Source organism: Emydura macquarii, unplaced genomic scaffold, assembly GCF_026122565.2.
Source record: "Emydura macquarii macquarii isolate MOO-44397 ecotype Brisbane River unplaced genomic scaffold, CSIRO-AGI_Emac_v2 contig_1876, whole genome shotgun sequence".
NCBI classification, from domain to species: Eukaryota; Metazoa; Chordata; order Testudines; family Chelidae; genus Emydura; species Emydura macquarii.
Genome location: NW_027132013.1, coordinates 15,002,046 through 15,019,675, shown reverse-complemented (window position 1 = coordinate 15,019,675; position 17,630 = coordinate 15,002,046). Strand labels below are relative to the sequence as shown.

Genomic DNA, 17,630 nt, shown 5'->3' with positions numbered 1-17,630 from the left:
AGAGGGGATTTGGCAATCTAGGTTAGAGATGGTTTTGCTAATGGTAACCTCTCTACATATTGCTGAAAGGAAGGGTTGTGTCTGCTGGTGAACCTGAAGAACCAGCTGGAGTTCATGCTGCAACAGAAATTTGCTGAAATATGTTTACAGGATTGGGAGACAATTTGAATGGAAACTGAACACATTCTCAGGGAGCATACAGAGATTTCATGCAAAAGAAAATCTGAACCATGAATCAATCGCCCCACCCCCCATCTTTACTAGAAAATCCTGCCCCTGTGCCTGCCTAATAGTGAAATGGACAGGTAAAGAAAGATACAAACTGCAATTTCATTAGGTTTCCTGAGAATTCAGCTCAGCATCACAACCCCTTGCTTCAACTGGAAAGGGACACTGCATTGTTTTTATCTGACCACGGGATTGGATCCTTCTATGACTCCCCACCCCTCTCACCTTGTGTAGCATGCTCCTGTGCAGGGAGAGGGCAGACACCAGCGACAGAGATCGTAATCTTTGTAATCTTCCAAGGGAGACAATACTGCTGTAACTAACTTTTCCTTAGACAACCAACTAAGTTTTCTACAAGTGCGTCCCCTCCCCTTGGCCACGGGAACATCGCTGCCTGATTAGCAGCTAAGAAATGCACAGACACAGGGGCACACTGATTTTTCCTTCATAAAGTGTTTGAAAAAATAACTGTAGAAGCCAAGTGCATAACTGTAGTTCATCAGAAGTCAATAAAATCATTGATTTGTAACTGTCTCACCTGAGGACCATTTCAGGGTGGAGAAGAACAGGGGCTGGATGGAAGAGGAAAAGTTGGAGGAGTTTGGTAAAAGGATGGGGGCATGACATAGAGCAATGCATAGCATATTATCCAGGGCAGAAAAGTAAGTGCACTTTAAGATCAAATGCCCTTGACCTTAAAATCAGGAAATTAGTACCACAGGAAGACGGGATATGGGTGAGGGGCCATTGTAACATACCAGCCTGGGATTCTGGTTCCTGCCATAGCTTAGAGACCTCCTCAGGTATGTTGCCGGGGCTTCTTCAACCTGCTCCTCTGTGTAATGGTGCAGAATCACATGCTCCTTCTCCTCCGGTTCTTCTGTGGCATCCTCTACCATCCCTGCTATCTCCTCGCCCTGACCCTCATCAATGTCCTGTCAGACAATGAGGGTACCAGGGTTGAGGAGGGGCTCATGAACCATCAAGCCTCTTCGTAGAGGGAGCACGTATAATGAAACCTTCCAGGATGCCTGTTGGCATCTCTGGTCCAGCATAGGAGCCTCAACTGCTTCATGCATTCCAAGCACTGGTACAGAGTCTGCTGAAAGCCCACTTGCTCCAGCCTCTGTGAAATTTCCCAGCATAGATGAATGATCCTGCTGCTCCAGCTAAAATCTTGGAGGATGGTGTACTTTATGCATACATTGATCTGTACCCGGCTACACTCGGTGAGCCAAGCAGCTACTGTTGGAGCTGGATTCATTTTCACCTGTAAGGAGTGCAGCAGAAAGCTGTTCTCCTGTGATCACAGTCATTGCAGTATGGTACTATTTAATACACAGGAGGAGAAGGACCTAGAACATGTTCTATCATGGATTTCTTATGGGTTGTTTCAAACCCTTATTCTAAAATAAGTCATTTCAGATGAAAGATAAGTGGTCCCTATCTATTCCATGACTCATGCGCCATATGCCTGGAGCCAGAGATGTTGAAAGTAATAGTGGTTTAGTCCGCACCCTCAGTTCTTTCTCCAACGCAAATCAAAGATCTGCAGCAAAGAGGTAGGAGGGTGGGATTGGAATACAGATAGGGACCACACCTCTCAAAGAACCTCCAGTTACATCTTCTTCTTCGAGTGATGATCCGTGTTGTATTCCACTGAGGGTGATTAACAAGCAGTACCTAGATAGGAAGAGAGTGTGAGGTGATGGAACCATGGAATGGAGAACAGCTGTGATGAATGAGGCACCTGTTGAAGAGTCTCGCATCAAGGCATACTGAGAAGACAAGGTATGTATTGAACTCCACGTGGCTACACCTTACGTATGTCCATAAGCAGCACATCATGGAGCATAGCTGTAGTCAATGCTTTCACTCTTGTGGAGTGGGCTTGTACCCCAAGAAGTGGAGACAGTCCTGATAACTGATAGAGCGTAATGCACTCCAAAACCCACTTAGAAATCCTCTGAGTGGAGATTTCTTGCCCCTTAAACCTATGGCAATAAACAGTATAGGGGACTTCCTGAATGATCTCATTCTATGCAGGTAGAACGCCAGGATCCTGTGGACATTGAGGCAGTGGAGGTGCCGTCCCTCTGGAGGCTTCATAAAGAAAACAGGTAAACACGTGGGTTGGTTGAGATGAAAACATGAAACTACCTTTGTCAGAAATTTGGGATGCAAATGCAGGGAAATGCATGTCCTTATGGAACGTGGCGAAGTCCACCATGATGGTCCCAAGTTGGAGAGGACAGACAGGGAACATGAGGCCAAAGGTTCAAGGGGTGACTTTGTCAATGCCGTGAGGTTGAAATCCCATTGGGGAGTGAAGGGTTGGACACGGGAATTGGTTTGTACGAGGCCCTTCCAAAACCTGGTAGTCAAGGGGTGAGTAAAGACAGAGTACCCATCCACAGGGCGCTGAAAGGCACTGATAGCAGCTACATGCACCTTGATGGAGGTGAGAGTGAGGTCTGATGTCTTCAGTAAGAGGAGATAATCCAAAAGAAGAATGTCCACATCCTCAGGAGAAAGACCCCTCTGTTGCACCCATGAGGTGAAACACTTCCACTTGGCCCTATAGGAGCACCTTGTCGATTCTTTTTGGCCACTCAAAAGGATGTCTTGAACGGCTGACGAACAGTCTCACTCTAGCAAAGATACTGATCCAAAAACCAAACTCTGAGGTGAATGTCCTGTAGATTGGGATGTTGGATCCAGCCGCCTTGTTGTGTGAGGAATTCGGGAGAAGTGAAAGCAGAAGTGGGGAGTGAGCTTACATGTGGAGAAGGGGAAACCAGAACTGGTGAGGCCAAAATGGGGCGATCAGAATGACCATCACTCTCTCCTGTCTGATCTTGTGCAAAACATGTGGCAGGAGTGGTAGAGGAGAAAAGGCATAATTGACCTGGTCCAACCAGCAGATGACCAGGGCTTTGCCCTGAGAAAGGACGCTGAGCACCCCCTAGAGGAGCAGTATTGGGTGCATTTGCTGGTGGCATGGGAAGTGAAAAGGTCTCTGGTCAGAATCCCCCAGTAGTCGATGCTGGTGACCACAGCGTTGTGGAGCTCCCACTCGTGGTCTGTAATGAATTTTCTACTGAGAATTTGCAAGTATGTTCTGAGTCCGGGGAAGATATACTGCTGACAGTAAGGTCTTGTGGACAATGCACCAAGTCCCAAAGGCGAATCACCTCCACATAAAGTGCAGTTGACCACATACCCCCTTGCTTGTTGTAGTAAACTGCAGTGATGGTGTCTGACATGACAAGAACGTGACTGTAATGGATGGATGAGAGGAACGCACAATATGCTTTTCACACTGCCCAAAGTTCCAGGATGTTGATGGACTGCTCGGGAATCCCAGATGCACAAGTCCCCTGAGTCCCATATAGGTACCCATCCAATGAGCGATGTGTCTGTGATGATCGTCATGCATGGGGAAGATGGAAAGAATGGCATTCTGGTGCAGACCTGACTTGGGTCTGTCCATCACTGGACGGACGAGATACAGTCATGGGGAACCATTAGCAGAAATGGTGTGGTGTATGGTGGAAATAAATCCTCTGAAGCCACAGTTATAGGCAGCAAAAGCAGAGACGAATGAAGGCAATCATGTATGTGCAAACCACTATGTGGCCAAGAAGAGAAAGGCATGTCCTGGCCGGAACAGAAGGACTGGAGATCACTTTGGAAATCAGCTTTTATAGGGCCTGGAACCTGTCCTCTGGTAGATAGGCACGTGCTGAGATCCCGTCAATGCAGGCCCCAATGAATTCTAGGGAGTGTGGAATCCAAAGTCAATTTTTTTCAACATTTATGCTTGCCCCTTGGGAAGAGAGCAGTGTGAGCAGCACCGAGGTTAAGGCTTGAGCTTCTCTTTTTGTTCTTGCTGCTAGCATTCAATAATTGAGATAAGGGAATATAAGGACCCCTTGGTACCAGCTGTGGGCCGCCACTACTGAGAAAACCTAGGTGAAGACCTGTGGAGCAGTGGTGAATTTGAATGATAAAACCCTGTATTGAAAGTGGCAAAGGCCAGCCTTGAATCTTGGGAAAAGTCTGTGGGTAGGATGGAGATCCATGTGAAAGTAGGCATCTTGCATATTGAGAGCCATAAACCACACACCTCTTTCTAGGGTGACCATATGAAACTTTGGCTTGCATATGAAGCGGTTGAGATGGTGGAGGTACAATATCAGTCTCCACTCACACTTCTTCTTGGGGACCAGGAAATAGGTGAAATAGAACCCTGCGCACTGATATGTCATAAGAACAGGTTCTATTACTCCCCTTTGCCATAAGGAGTCCACTTCCTGAGCCAGGATACTGTCCTGAGCGTGGCCCATGAGGCAGGGCCAGGGCCACGGGTGAGGTAGCATTGTGAACGTGATCGTATAGCCATGTTGAATGACATCCAAGACCCATTGTTATCAATGATTGGTAAAAAGAGTGTTAGATGCCCTGCTAAGGGGGTGGGTTGGGTGCACAGTGTGAGGCAGGGTGGTTGGCAGCTCTTTGGTTGCACTCAGAAATAACAATTCTGTGAAGACTGAGTATGAGACACTGAAGGTTGTGATAATGAACCTGTAGGATGGGACCTTTGGGTCATCTGGCACTTGTGAGGAGCCTCATAAGACTGTTGGTCGAAGAACTGGGGAGCTCTAAATTGCTGCGTTGCAGACAGGTGGTAGAATTTGCATTTGGGTGCTGGTGTGAAGATACTAGGGATGTAAAAATTAGTTTAATTTAAAATCCCTTTAAATGTTCTAAAAATAGAATGTTTAAATGGTTAAATGCTGGGGGGAGGGGGGAGGGAGTGCGCTGGGCAGCTCTCACGCCCCGGAAGCTGAGCCAAGCCAAGCCCAGCTACGGCTCACCTTCCCCCCGCTGGGCTCCACGCTGCTCGCCAAGCCCAGCTGTGGCTCACCCCCGCCCTGTGCTGGGCTCCATGCCACTCCTGGGGATCCAAGCCCAGCTGCGATTCACCTCTCTCCCCCCTGCATTGGGCTCCCTGCTGCTCGCTGAGCCCAGCTGCAGCTCGCCTCCCTCCCCCCGCCACTGGGTTCCCCCGCTCACTGGGAGCCGAGCCCAGCTGCAGCTAGCCCCGTGCTGAGCTCTGCGCTTCCCCACCAGCAGGAGCTGCCCAGCTGCCGCTCCCCTCTGCCCCCAGTTTAAACAGTAATCACCTGTTTAAAATATTTAAGCAGCTGATTACTGTTTAAATGTTTAAATGGTTAACCTTCTACATCCGTAGTAGATACTCAGCAATTGCAGAGTGGTCCTAGAGTCTTTGAGGGAGTGAAGGGGGGAGTCAGTCTTTTGATTGAAGAGATGAAACTCAACAGAAGGTACTCTTTGTGTTCTAGACTTCCCTTGGAAAACCTGATGAATGTAGCCACAACTCCCTATGCATGATGATCCCCGTAGTCATCGTGCATGAAGAAATATCTGTTGTGTCAACCATGACCTGGAGTATTGTCCTTGCAACCAATTTCCCCTCTTCTAGGATAGCCTGGGGCAGTTTGTCTGTGAACACTGCCAACTTGCTGTAGGTAAGGAAGTTATACTTAGCAAATAGAGTCAAGTAATTGGAAATGCAAAATTGGAGGCTGGCAGAGGAGAAGATCTTGAGATCCAGAAGACCCAATGTCTTGTCCTCTTTATCAGCTGGGATGGAGCACAGGTGTTGCTGTTGGGCCTAATTCTGTTGCTGCCTGAATGATGAGGGAATTAGATGGGGAGTGAGAGAAGAGAAACAGATCCCTTCAGAGGCACAAAACACCTCTTCTCTGTCCCCTTGGGCACCTTTGGGGGTGGGTGTGCAGATAGCTGAAGTGTGCCATACAGTCCTGGTTGAAGAATGGCATTGTTGATTAGTAGAACCACTCTGGCCATTAACGAGGTGTGTAAGATGTCAAGCAGCTGGTGCTGCTTGTCTTTTACTTCCTCCAGTGGAATGTGCCACCCTATGTAGCAGTTCTTGAATTTGGCAGTAGTCATCCTGGGGCGAAGAGGGAGTTGAAAACACTGCAGCATCAGGGTATGACAAGGAGAATTGCTCTGGTTCTAGCGGTATCATCCGAGTCTGACAGTCGTGCATCCTCCAACAGCACTTCTGAATGCCTACTTGATGACGGTCAAAGGGGCAAGATTGGAGACTGCTCACAAGCAAAGCAGGAAGTTTCTGATGGCGGATACTGTGGCCATGACCCCCAGTATGGCCAACCAGACAGATCCAGTGGTTGCTGTGGAGGGCCCCAAGGAGCATGGTACCAAGGATCTCAGGGCTGGGCAAAGGGAGGGTATTGCTATTGAGTCAGCAGGATCTTAGGGTAGTTATATCAATGGTATAGGAGGGGCGGACCCTGCATTCTGTCCAATTCCTCCGATGCTGAGAAGTCAGAGCCCAGTTTGAATGGTGGTGCTGTTGGGACTGGTGGAATCATGGGAGCCATTGGGGAACAGGCAGGAACATGGTCTGAAGGAGGCAAGTCTAATGAAGAGGAGCGATGGCACTTGAAGGTGTGTAGATCTCACCTCTGCCAAAGTTTCATGAGGCTCGGAGACTGACAAGACTCCCCGGTGTTAGCAGTATACGCTTTGCACTGAGAACAAGAGCTGGAACAATACTGCATCAGAACCGAAGGTGCCGACCTGGAAAGAGTTTGCAGTTTGGTGGATGGAACTGATGGATCTGCCGGTCTGTGCAACTTATTATCATGCTTGTGAGGTTGGAATGTGCTGCTTTTCTGTGGCCGGAACTGGTGGATGGTATACTTCTTGGGTCTGGAGGAAGACTTACTGCCATGTTTATAAACATGCTTCTTTGCCTCATGGCTAAGCTCCAGCACAGGGTCCATAGCACTGGTACCAGTGGAACTGGACTGGTGGTCTGCGATAGGAGACGCACTCCTCAATTATTATGGACGATGTAGAGGGGAGGTTCCTTGGTTTGGATCCAAGTGCAACCTCATGGCGACCTCCCTGAAGCGCTTCTTGAGGAGGAAAACCCGGCCTTCCTTGGTACAGCTTGGGAAAGAGAAGCAGATACCTCACTTTGATGCAACATGAGCTTCCCTCAAGCAGTGAAGGCAACGCTGGTGCTAGTCGCTGACTGAGAATGAGCAAGGACAGGAGGCACAGATCGTGAACCATGTCATCTTTGGCATAATCCAGTACCCAGGCGTGGGTGCTGGGGGAGGGCGACTGGTAAAATGGCGTCCCAAAGTCCTTAAAATCCTAAAAACTACTAACACTAAAATTATTACAAAAATTTAAAAATACTAACTATATACTGGAATAAAAGTTTTTTTTTTCCTGTGTTTGTAGGAAAATGCATCACAAAAGATGAGAGAATGGAAAAGGCTCCAACTCGGACTATGTGGCGGTGAGAAGGAACTGAGGGCATGGTTGGTCTGTCCCGCCTTTTATCACCTTAGAAGAAACCATGAAGCAAAGTAAGGGCACACGTGTGGACCAATGGATACTGCTGCTTTCAAAATCTCCAGCTCCGGACACAAGTTACATGCATATAACCCTCAGTGGAATACAATAGGGACCATCACTCCAAGAAGAACTTTATGGTTATATTTTGTATATGGGAAACTATAACAATTTTCAGCTAAGGAAGACCTCCTTTAGCTGGTGTGGTACAGGCCCGTGATTTTGGAGTGGAAAGTAAGGTTCTAGCCGAAAGTAAGGTCCTCTCCAGGTTTACAGATAGAACAAGCCCCACGTCCTTTCACTCTAGTAGTTCTGTATCATCTGTAATATAGGAACTTGTTACAAGTGGCTGGGGTGGGGGGTTGACTGCTGTAAGTAGTAGTAAAGTCAGAGAGTGCCTGAGATGGGAATAATTTCCCTCAGCTGAAGTAAATCAAGAATGTAATAAAATAGGGGAGTCCCTTCCACAGGAAAGAATAAATACAGACAGCACCTGGGGTAAGAGATTCTCAGACTCCGGATGGAGCCATTCCAGAAAGTGCCTGGGTGGAGGATTCCTTACCAAAGGAACTATTTTGACATGGATATCCAGCTGTTTGAAGCTGAAAAAGGTTTAGAAAATAATCTCTAGAAGAGTCTTGTTCTCTCATTGAGCTCCAGAATTGTTCTGTATTCAATATTCTATATTTAGTAACCAGAGGACTTGCTCAATCTGATGGCCTCAACACAGCATGCATACTATACAAGCCTAAGTGAGGCAAAGCTGTCCATGGCAGAGATGAGGTTCCTACTCCCTCTAGTGCAGCAACTGTGCATGCAGGCACTTCATCTGACACACAGTTTAAACAAGAACTCAGTGGTCACTCACTTGCTCAATAAAATGTATTAGAGAATAACACTGTTTATAAATAGATATCAGAGTGCATCTGTGCCTTATGTTAGCAACTGTGTTCAAACAGGAACTGAAAGAACCGGACTTTTGAATGAACTGTAAAAGAAAAATATTAAGCACATGTGGTCATTAAAGATACCATGACACTTATCTAAAGAATGTATTAACCTTATTATCTTAACTAAATTACTATTTATTACATTCTCCTTTGCTGTGGTAGGGCAAATGAGTCATTCCCCCCACCCCCTGCAAGGCAAGGATCACGGAACTCCTGTGGTAGCAATCAGCTGTAAACCACCACATCCATGGGGCTTGTCAGGCCTGGAGTTGGGCAGAAGAACTCAATGCAGTAGAGGTGACACTCAAAATCAAGCAGAGCCAGGGCTCCCAGACTGGGGGTCTTGTGGCACTAACTGATTTATGGTTTGCCCGAGCCCTGTGAGGAAGATGATGGGCTGGGCTGGTTTTCTTTGTTGAAATTCTCCCTGGATTAAGCTTGACGTTTACTCACATTAAGAAGTGGGAACAGAAACTGTCTATTGAACCTCAGAGATTGCTTCCTTCTCCCTTGCACAAGAAAGGGGGTCAGGGAAGGATTTTCCAGTCCAAAAGGGGGTGGACTCCCTAAAAGGTGTAACTGGATGGCTTTACACCATGCCTCAGAACTAGACAACAGGGTTGTGGCTTCCTGGAGACCGACATAAGAGGTAAATGAGGGGCCTGCTCTCACCTCAAAGGAGTGACCTAGAAATGCTAACCTTCAACATACCCTAAAAATTCACCATTTAATTTCAAGTGAATACTGCTTCCTTCTTCATTTCTGAAGAACACTCTTTCTGAGCAACTGTCCCATTCCATTCCAGAGATGGCTGCAGTACTTCAGTGTAGGATGAAGTGATTTCTGATTCTGCAACCCCTACCCATATTGAGTAGTATTTATTCATGCAAGTAGTCCACAGAACTGGGCCCAAAGTTTATATATCACTTTCAAGTTTTGAATATTTTGGAATAACTGGAAGAAAAGTGCTATATAAACACCAATTATTATTATTATTATTATTAACTTTAAGTTTCATATGAAGTTGTGTGTTCCTGGCTGTAGTTATGTTGAAATTGCAAACTCAACTTTGCTTGCAATATCAGAGCAAGTTTTTATGGAATGATTAGGTTATTTTTCCACTGATGCATGAGCAACATGCAGTGCATGGGTGCAGCTATGTACCCACTATCTACCCATGCAGGATTGAGGCCTTTCATGTATAAGTATCATTCAGCAATGAAGGTGAGTGGGAGGAAGTGGCTGAAATCTCAGATCAATCACCCCCCACATGAAATGCCAGAATTACTGAGTGCTGCCAGAATTTTCAAAAGTTTGTATGTTACAGTTTGGGATGTTAAAACATTTTCTAAAAGAGGGTGTTAGTGTCCACCAATAGACCTGAGCACCCATTTCCCCCACTTTGAAAATTGTGGCCTCTACCTGTAATTGTTTATGAACAGCAATACCTTCAGTTTTTATAGTGTCCATCATTCTGAAAGAAGGAAAGTGTTTTCTGGAAAGGACTTCCAATCTTCATTTTCATAGTATGGATCATATCTTAGTGGAGAGATCATTTTGTGGATCAGCTCCCTTCCCAACATTGCAGGCATACAACACATTTGGGACAACTACAAGAATTATTTATATGAAAAAGTAATATTAGAAACTATTAACATATTAACTTTCAGAGTGAAAAACATTTTGCCTTTTAGCTAAAAATAAGTAATCTCATCTTGCTCCTTATTTTATTTCCTCCTACCATCTCCTCTCTTCCTCTCCCTCACTCCAACCAGGTCACTCTTTTTCCTTCTCCCCTTCACATTCCTCTCCCATTTGAATTTCTTCATAGTAACTGGCAGTTGCAGTCATGCTGGTGTTTGGTAGCACTGGTTTGGCTCTGTCTCTGAGTTGGCAAGTAAATTCTTTATCTCCTGATTCACCTGTAAATTGCACATTTTCATATCTGATGATTGCCATGATTTCTTTTAATCACTTGAACAGCCATTAGAAAAAAATGATTAGCCCTTTGCATAATTAACTGAGAACATTAATACCATCCCTGATTAGTTTAAAAATCCTTCTGATTAACAGCAGATTCCACAGCACAGAACTGGACCATTAATAGCTTGCACTTTGAGAGCATTATATTCAGTTTGGATGTTAATCTGTTTATGGCATTTTATGTCAAAACAGGAAAGGACAGTATTGTTTTTAATTAAAACAGCTGAAACCAAATTGTGACCTGGCCAGCACAGGCTGGAAAGCCAAAATGTTGCCCACCATTTCCTCTGCTAATGGACCTCTGGCTGACTAGAGCAGGATTCCACAGAGACAGCTGGGAAGATGTCCAGCTCTTTTTTAATAGTAGCAGAGTGCCACTAGCTAGCTCTCACTAACTACAATACACCTATAGGGGGGCGAGAGACGTTCTTCCAATCTACAGACTATGATATACAATACAGCTTAGATTTGTAGTGCGTGACTTGCTGTGTCCTATATGAATCTCAACCTCCCCATACAAATGATTATTTCCACATGCTCAGAGCTTAAGCAACTGTCTAACTGCCCATCTGGAATCACCTTTTTCACCTTGTATGCTCTAACCTAGCAGTGGGGCTGCTGCTTCTTTACTGTAGCTAATAGGTCAGAAGTAACCATGGAAATATCGCTCCATGAACTAAGTAACAGTTGATATCCTGAGAAGGGCATAGTTGAATGAGTTTTCTCCTCTCATATAAAAACAGTAACCCATTCACCCCATCACAACATTCTATCTATAATTGTATATTACAGGAATCACCACAGAATGCATGCTTTACAGAGTAGAAAAATAAGACTGGATGACATACTCTTGATATGGGACCTTGGCAGCCTGAATAGTCAGGTGAGCTTATCTTCTGAGAGATGTGAACATAAAAATGCACCTTATGAAACTAAAGACGACCTGTGGCATTGGGTCTGACACACTTTTAAGTGAACATATCAATAGTCACTTTAAAAGACAAACTTTATGAAGCCACAGTAATATTGTCAGAGGGCAAAGCGGTGTTTAATATGGGAGCGTTCACTAGGAGTGCATTATCTGGTTCATCCAATGACTTGGCAGCAGGTGAGTGAGTTAATTTGCACCCGTTGAGTTAGTCATCTCCCTGACACAATCAGAGCAGTCATACTGTGTGGGGATGTGGTCAGATTTTTCACCCTTCTGAGAAATCAGTTTGAGCACTCTGCCTCCACTACCTATCCAACCCACTCATTACCCAGCATGTTTAGGGGCCCTTCCTGATCATCCCTTTCTGGAATGCCATTTGTTCCTTCTCTGTCCTTTTTTAAATTTTGGCCATAGAGCATAAAAGGGACAAGAAAATACTAGGTATCCTCAATCTCCAGATGTCAACAGGAAATGTAAGTAGTCACTACCTTTTACTATTTGGCCCATAGTTTATGCATTTGTAAAGTTTCACAGACCTTTAGTTTCCAACAAAGTTTTGACAAAAATCAAACCTGTGTTTGCCGTCATCAGAATCCACTGAGATAAAGACATATGATAAAGCATTTCTTTGTGTATAAATATTGTTTGTAACCAAGTATGCAGTTAATTATAATCGACAGGAGGAGACTGTCACAAATTTAGATTCTCTGTCCCCATGGAAAGAGAAATTCTTATTCTCACAAGCAAGTTGTAAGGACAGAAGGGACCACCAGATCACCTAATCTGACTTCTTGTATATCACTGGCCTCCAAAAGCACCCAGAATCTGGACACTAAACCCAACAACCAAATTCACACCCAAATACTACAGCCCATGAGACTAAATTATTATGTTCCTCACCGAGAGAATAGGAGGGACCGAGGGGCATGCATGCCTGAGGCTCCTGCAATGGCAGGGAAATGATTAAATGAGATATACCCAGATAATCCTGGCAATTGACCTGCACTTAGATGCTGCAGAGGAATGCAAAATCCGTGCCAAGGTCTATACACTCCATTTTTAGATGCTCCATTTCTAACTACCATCCTGCCTTCATGTCTCTGTTCCATATCATCATCCTTATTGAATACAGAGGCAAGATATTCGTTTAGTTTTTAGGCCATACCTATATGGTCTTTAATCTCCTTCCCATTCACACTTCATAGTGGCACAAGCTCATCCTTCCTTATTCTCATTTTATTTATATAACTAAAAAACCTCTTATTTATTTTAATTTCCTTGACAAGAGCTAATTCAGCTTGACTTTTAACAATTCACACTTTATTACTACATTTTCTAACCTCCAAATGTTGTTCTTTTTTCTGATCAGTCCCTTTTCCCATTCCCTATAGGCTCTCTGTTTACTCCTAATAACCTTTTTTGACATAGTTATTCATCCAGCCAGTCTGGACACTTTCCCTTTCCTTTACTTGGGATACAAATTGCAGATAGTTTTTCAATAGTTTATTTAAAGAAATTCCAAGCCACCAACACATTTAGGCTCTTCCGTTCCATTGACCTCTTTAACTAATTCTCTTAATTTACCAAAGCCTTCTGAAATAAAAGAAACAGAACTGATAACCTAATTTTGATTATCCTTCCATTTAGTTTAAACTGACTCAATGTGTGATCATTCAATCTAAGGTTATTTCCTATGACCATGTCTTCTATGATGTCCTCACTACTTACCAAAACTAAGCCTAAAATTGCATCACCTCTTGTTGATTCAGTGATGATTTGATGAAGAATACTGTCATCTATCATATCCAGGAATAAGTAGGATTTACCGGTATTAGCAGCACTTATTCCCCAATCTACCTCTGTGAAATTAAAGTCTCCCAATATGACAATTCCCAGTAGTACTTCACTGTCTAATAAAATTAAAGAGACCCCCTAACCATATCAAAGTCTGACCCTGGGGGGTCTATAACAAATCTCTAACACTATCCCAATAGAACCTCTTTTACAACCCTTCCCCAAAATGATTTAGACCCAAACAGATTCTGTTTTGTCCACAGTATCACTTATTATTTCTTTAGTTTCCCACAACATTTATATACAAGGCAAGCCCATCACCTTACTTCTATCTCTCTTAAACAGCAAATACCCTTCAACACCTGTATTCAAGCCATCAGCCTATGATATCCAGTTTGACCTTCTGCACTAGTAGTTCCATTTCCACCATATGCCCAGACTGCTTGCATTTGTGTACAAGCATTTCAGTTGTTTCTCTCAGACCTCACCCAGTTTTCTAGCCAGACTGGGAATAGTCCTTTCACTAACTGTAACATCTACCTGAGTACTACTCCAGTCAATATTTGTACTTGCTTTCTCCTTGCTGTCCATACGCTCACATTCTGGTGTTCCCTTATCCCTTACTATATCTTCATTTAGCTGATTTTCCTCCTCCTGTGTATTGAGATTTCATGAATCTCTCCCAACCTTCTCCCCTCATTTCCTAGTTTACAGCCCGTCTCATCAATCATCCCAGAAGATTAATACCCCAAGTACTCATATGGAGTCCACCAGCTGAGAGAAGTCTTTCTGTGAATGCCTCCCAATGGTCAACCATCCTAAAACCTTCCTCATAGCTGTTGAAGTATAATGACACATCTCATGGGCTGTAGACTAAATAAAAAATGCTGCAGCATCTGGATAGCTAGAATAGCAGTGACTATTGCAGGAGGAAAGAGATTTATGGTGAATACTAAACATCAACAAGAAACAGTCTGGTTCATTTTCTTGTGATTTTAAACAGGAGTCTGAACTGGTTTACTGTGTTTGAAATCTAGGCTTGGTTGCTGACTGTCTGGGCTAGGATGCCCTATAGCTAGGTCAGTTAGGGCCAGATTTTCTAGCAGGGCTGTTTGGCGTGAGAGCAGTGTAGTTTTTCAGAATAGCCCAGTGACTAGAGATGGCTGAGCAAGAAGAGGGGGTGAGTCAACCCATTCCAGCAGTGTGTGTGGGGTGGGGGGAGTGGCAGGCTTTAAAAAGTACACAGGCTCCCAGTGGCTGGTAAGACAAAGGGAGTTAGCCAGCTGAGTTCACCAGCAAAGGAAGGCAGGAAGGTAGGTTTTTGTTGTCCCCATTCCTTAACTTACAGGTACTCTACAAGGAAGAACTCACAACGGGAGGAAAACGGCATGCTGCCCACACCAGTGCTAACTCATCCTCTGTCTGCACCTGTGCAGGCCACTGGGCAGGCATCCTGATCCTGGAGGGTTTCACCCAGTTCCTGGTCTTGACTTGTTGGAAATATGGCATGCATTTCCCTGGCAATGAAAGCCAGACATGGGGAACTACCCAGTGTGAGAGGTGTCTGTGGTGGAGTCCCTCAAGAAGCAGGTAAAAGAGCAACAAAAGGAGGTGGCTTGTCTGCATAGCATTCAGAGTCATGAGGACTTAATCAACAGAATGCACCTGGAGATGCTAGCTGCCACAGATGAGTACAGCAGCACCAGAGGAGGAAGGAGAACTGGCTCTTCTGTGGGGAGACGACTGGTTGCTGGCCACCTCCGGCAGTAGACAGTGCTCCACCCACACTCAGGTCCCCCATTCGTCATAGTCAAGAACTGGTATGCTGTACTGGCAACAGGTGAGGCACAGACTCCAATGGATGAAGAGGAGGACCCACCTGCCCCTAAGGCTGGGAGACTCATGGCCACCCAAGAAAAGAAGATGACCTGATATGATGTCCTGAGAGGTGTGCTCTCTGCCTGGTGCCTGCATCCAAGATGTTACTAAAAGGTTGCTGAGGCTCATCCATCCCTCTGACCACTAGCACATGCTGCTCATCCACATGATGATATTGCCAGGTATTACCCTAACCAGATCAGCAGTGACTATAAGGCTTTGGGAGAAAGGATGAACAATTTGGGGGTGCAGGTTTTGTTCTTGTCCATCTTCCTGGGTGAAGGAAAGAGACCAGCCAGGGACACATGCAGTCTGCAGATGAATACATGGCTGCACAGATGGTATTGACGGGAGGGCTTTGATTTCCTCAACCAGGGGATGCTGTTCCAGGAAGAAGGACTGTTGAGAAGAGATGAGGTCCATCTGACCAAGAAGGGGGAAAACGATTTTCACGCATCAATCTAGTGAGGAGGGTTTTAAACTAGGTTCTAAGGAGGCAGGTGGCAAAAGCCCACAGGTAGGTATAAAAAAAGGTAACTTTAACAGAGGGCTAGATATTGGCAGGGGAGGTAATGGAAAATTACAATAGGAGCAACAAGGGGGATAACAGTAGGGAAATCTGCTCAACATCTTAGATGTCTATACATAAATACAAGGAGCATGAGGAAATAAACAGGGAAAGCTACAATTATTATTTCTAAGCTAAATTATGACTTAATTGGCATCTCTCTCGTGACTGGAATATTGGCATAGAGTTGTATAGCTTATTTAGGAAGGACAGACAGGGAAAAAAGGGAGAAGACATTGAATTATACATCAAAAATGTATACACTTGTTCTGAGATCCAGAAGAAAGTGAGAAGCAAACTAACAAAGTTTCTGGGTGAGAATAAATGGAGGGAAAAAACAAGGGAAATGTCATGGTATGAGTCTACTACAGACTATCAAATTAAAAGGAGAAGGCGTCTCTCAGCAGGTGATGCTGTCTGTGGGGAGCAAAGGGGGGGGGGGAGAATTTGCTGCAGGAGACTTGCTGATGATGGTGTTTGACAGTGTCAGTTCTGAATCTCTCCCCCTCTCATCTTCCAGCTCAGAAGCAGGAGGCTGTCCCCCTCACCTCCACAAAGATGAATCCTTTGACCTGCATTGCAGGCCTCTGGTGTGTGTCTCAGGCTGACATGTCCCTGTCTCATGTTGGGTTACACTAGTGGATGCTCCCAAGTCCCCACCCTGATTCTGTGCTTCCCCAGAAACCAAACATTATTGTCATCTCAGAGACACAGCTGACAACAGAAGCAATGGGAATGTCTGGAGAGCTCTGTGCCCGATGATGGCACATGGCACCACCCTGTCTGGGATCCAGGCCCAACCCTGAACCACAGGTCCTGCAAGCACTGCACAGCTATGGGGTGAGGTAGCTGATTAAGCTGAGAGCTGCAATGACAGTGCTACCATTTGAAGAGGTTTCTAAAAGGAGGGAGTACAGATATTATGGAGATATATGCTGAATGATTTCCCCCCCCCTAGGGAAATGGCAGTAACATTTACTTCTCTCTGGCTACAGTGGAAAGGACTATCTGGAGGCAGATGGCATGGAGAAGTCCTAGACATCTGCTCCCCTCGCTGGGACAGCTGACTAGTCAGCAGATGTATTGTTGGACAAGAACATAAGAAGTAGATTCAGAAGGTACAATCATCCACTTTACAAAGGCTGTGGGGATGCAAACAGCTGCATGGACCTAGGGGAAACTCTTGAGTTTGGGTTGCCTGAAGCCCTTGCATGTGACTGTGGACAGGTGAAGGAGGGAAGGGGAATGGTGGAGACTCCCAGTTAGAAACAATTTACATCTTATACATCACATGTACATCAGTGCCTCTTCTTTGCGCTTCCTGGCTATATGCCTCCTGCTAGCTCTGCAGTAATCTAGAGGAAACAATTAATTTCTTGGATTGCAGACCATGGCTAGAGTATCCAGGCTTTCAACTTCCATCATTGTCCCCTATGAAATGCCCCACTGTACCAATGGTGCCAACATTTGCCTTTCTTCACATCCAGCAGAGTATGTATTATTTCCCTAACAGCTTCATATACCATATTTCATAATACAACATGAATGCTGTGTCCAGTAGCAGCCCTTGTGCACATCCCTTGCTCTTTCTGAACATCCTGAGGCATATATGCTCCTCAGGAGAGGTGGACAATGATCACATAGTGTAGGCAATGCTAAGAGTGAACTCTCTAATTCCCCTTCCATAGCCTAGAAGCCCTTTGAAAAACCATACATATTCACTGCAACCAAAATCAAGCACTCTTTTCTCCCACAAAACATCTGTCTGCCCCCTTAAAAATTCTCCTGACTGACTTGCCCAATGTCTTACCCAAGATTACAAAGTGTGTCAGTGGCACAGCCAGGAAAAGAA

General features: G+C 45.0%; 2 long non-coding RNA genes across 5 annotated transcripts in view; one reads left to right on the top strand and one right to left on the bottom strand.

Moving 5' to 3' along the window:
* The window catches only part of LOC137159656 (uncharacterized), a 133,892-nt gene that overhangs the window by 13,027 nt on the left and 103,235 nt on the right, over positions 1-17,630 (bottom strand). The gene's annotated exons all lie outside the window — the stretch shown is intronic.
* On the top strand, positions 1,886-8,702 carry LOC137159658 (uncharacterized). Of its 2 annotated transcripts, XR_010921689.1 has the most exons (4): positions 1,886-2,019; positions 2,275-2,348; positions 5,598-5,783; positions 7,561-8,702. It is a non-coding gene; the product is annotated as an uncharacterized lncRNA (long non-coding RNA). The 2 variants fall into 2 exon arrangements; XR_010921690.1 differs by lacking the exon at positions 5,598-5,783.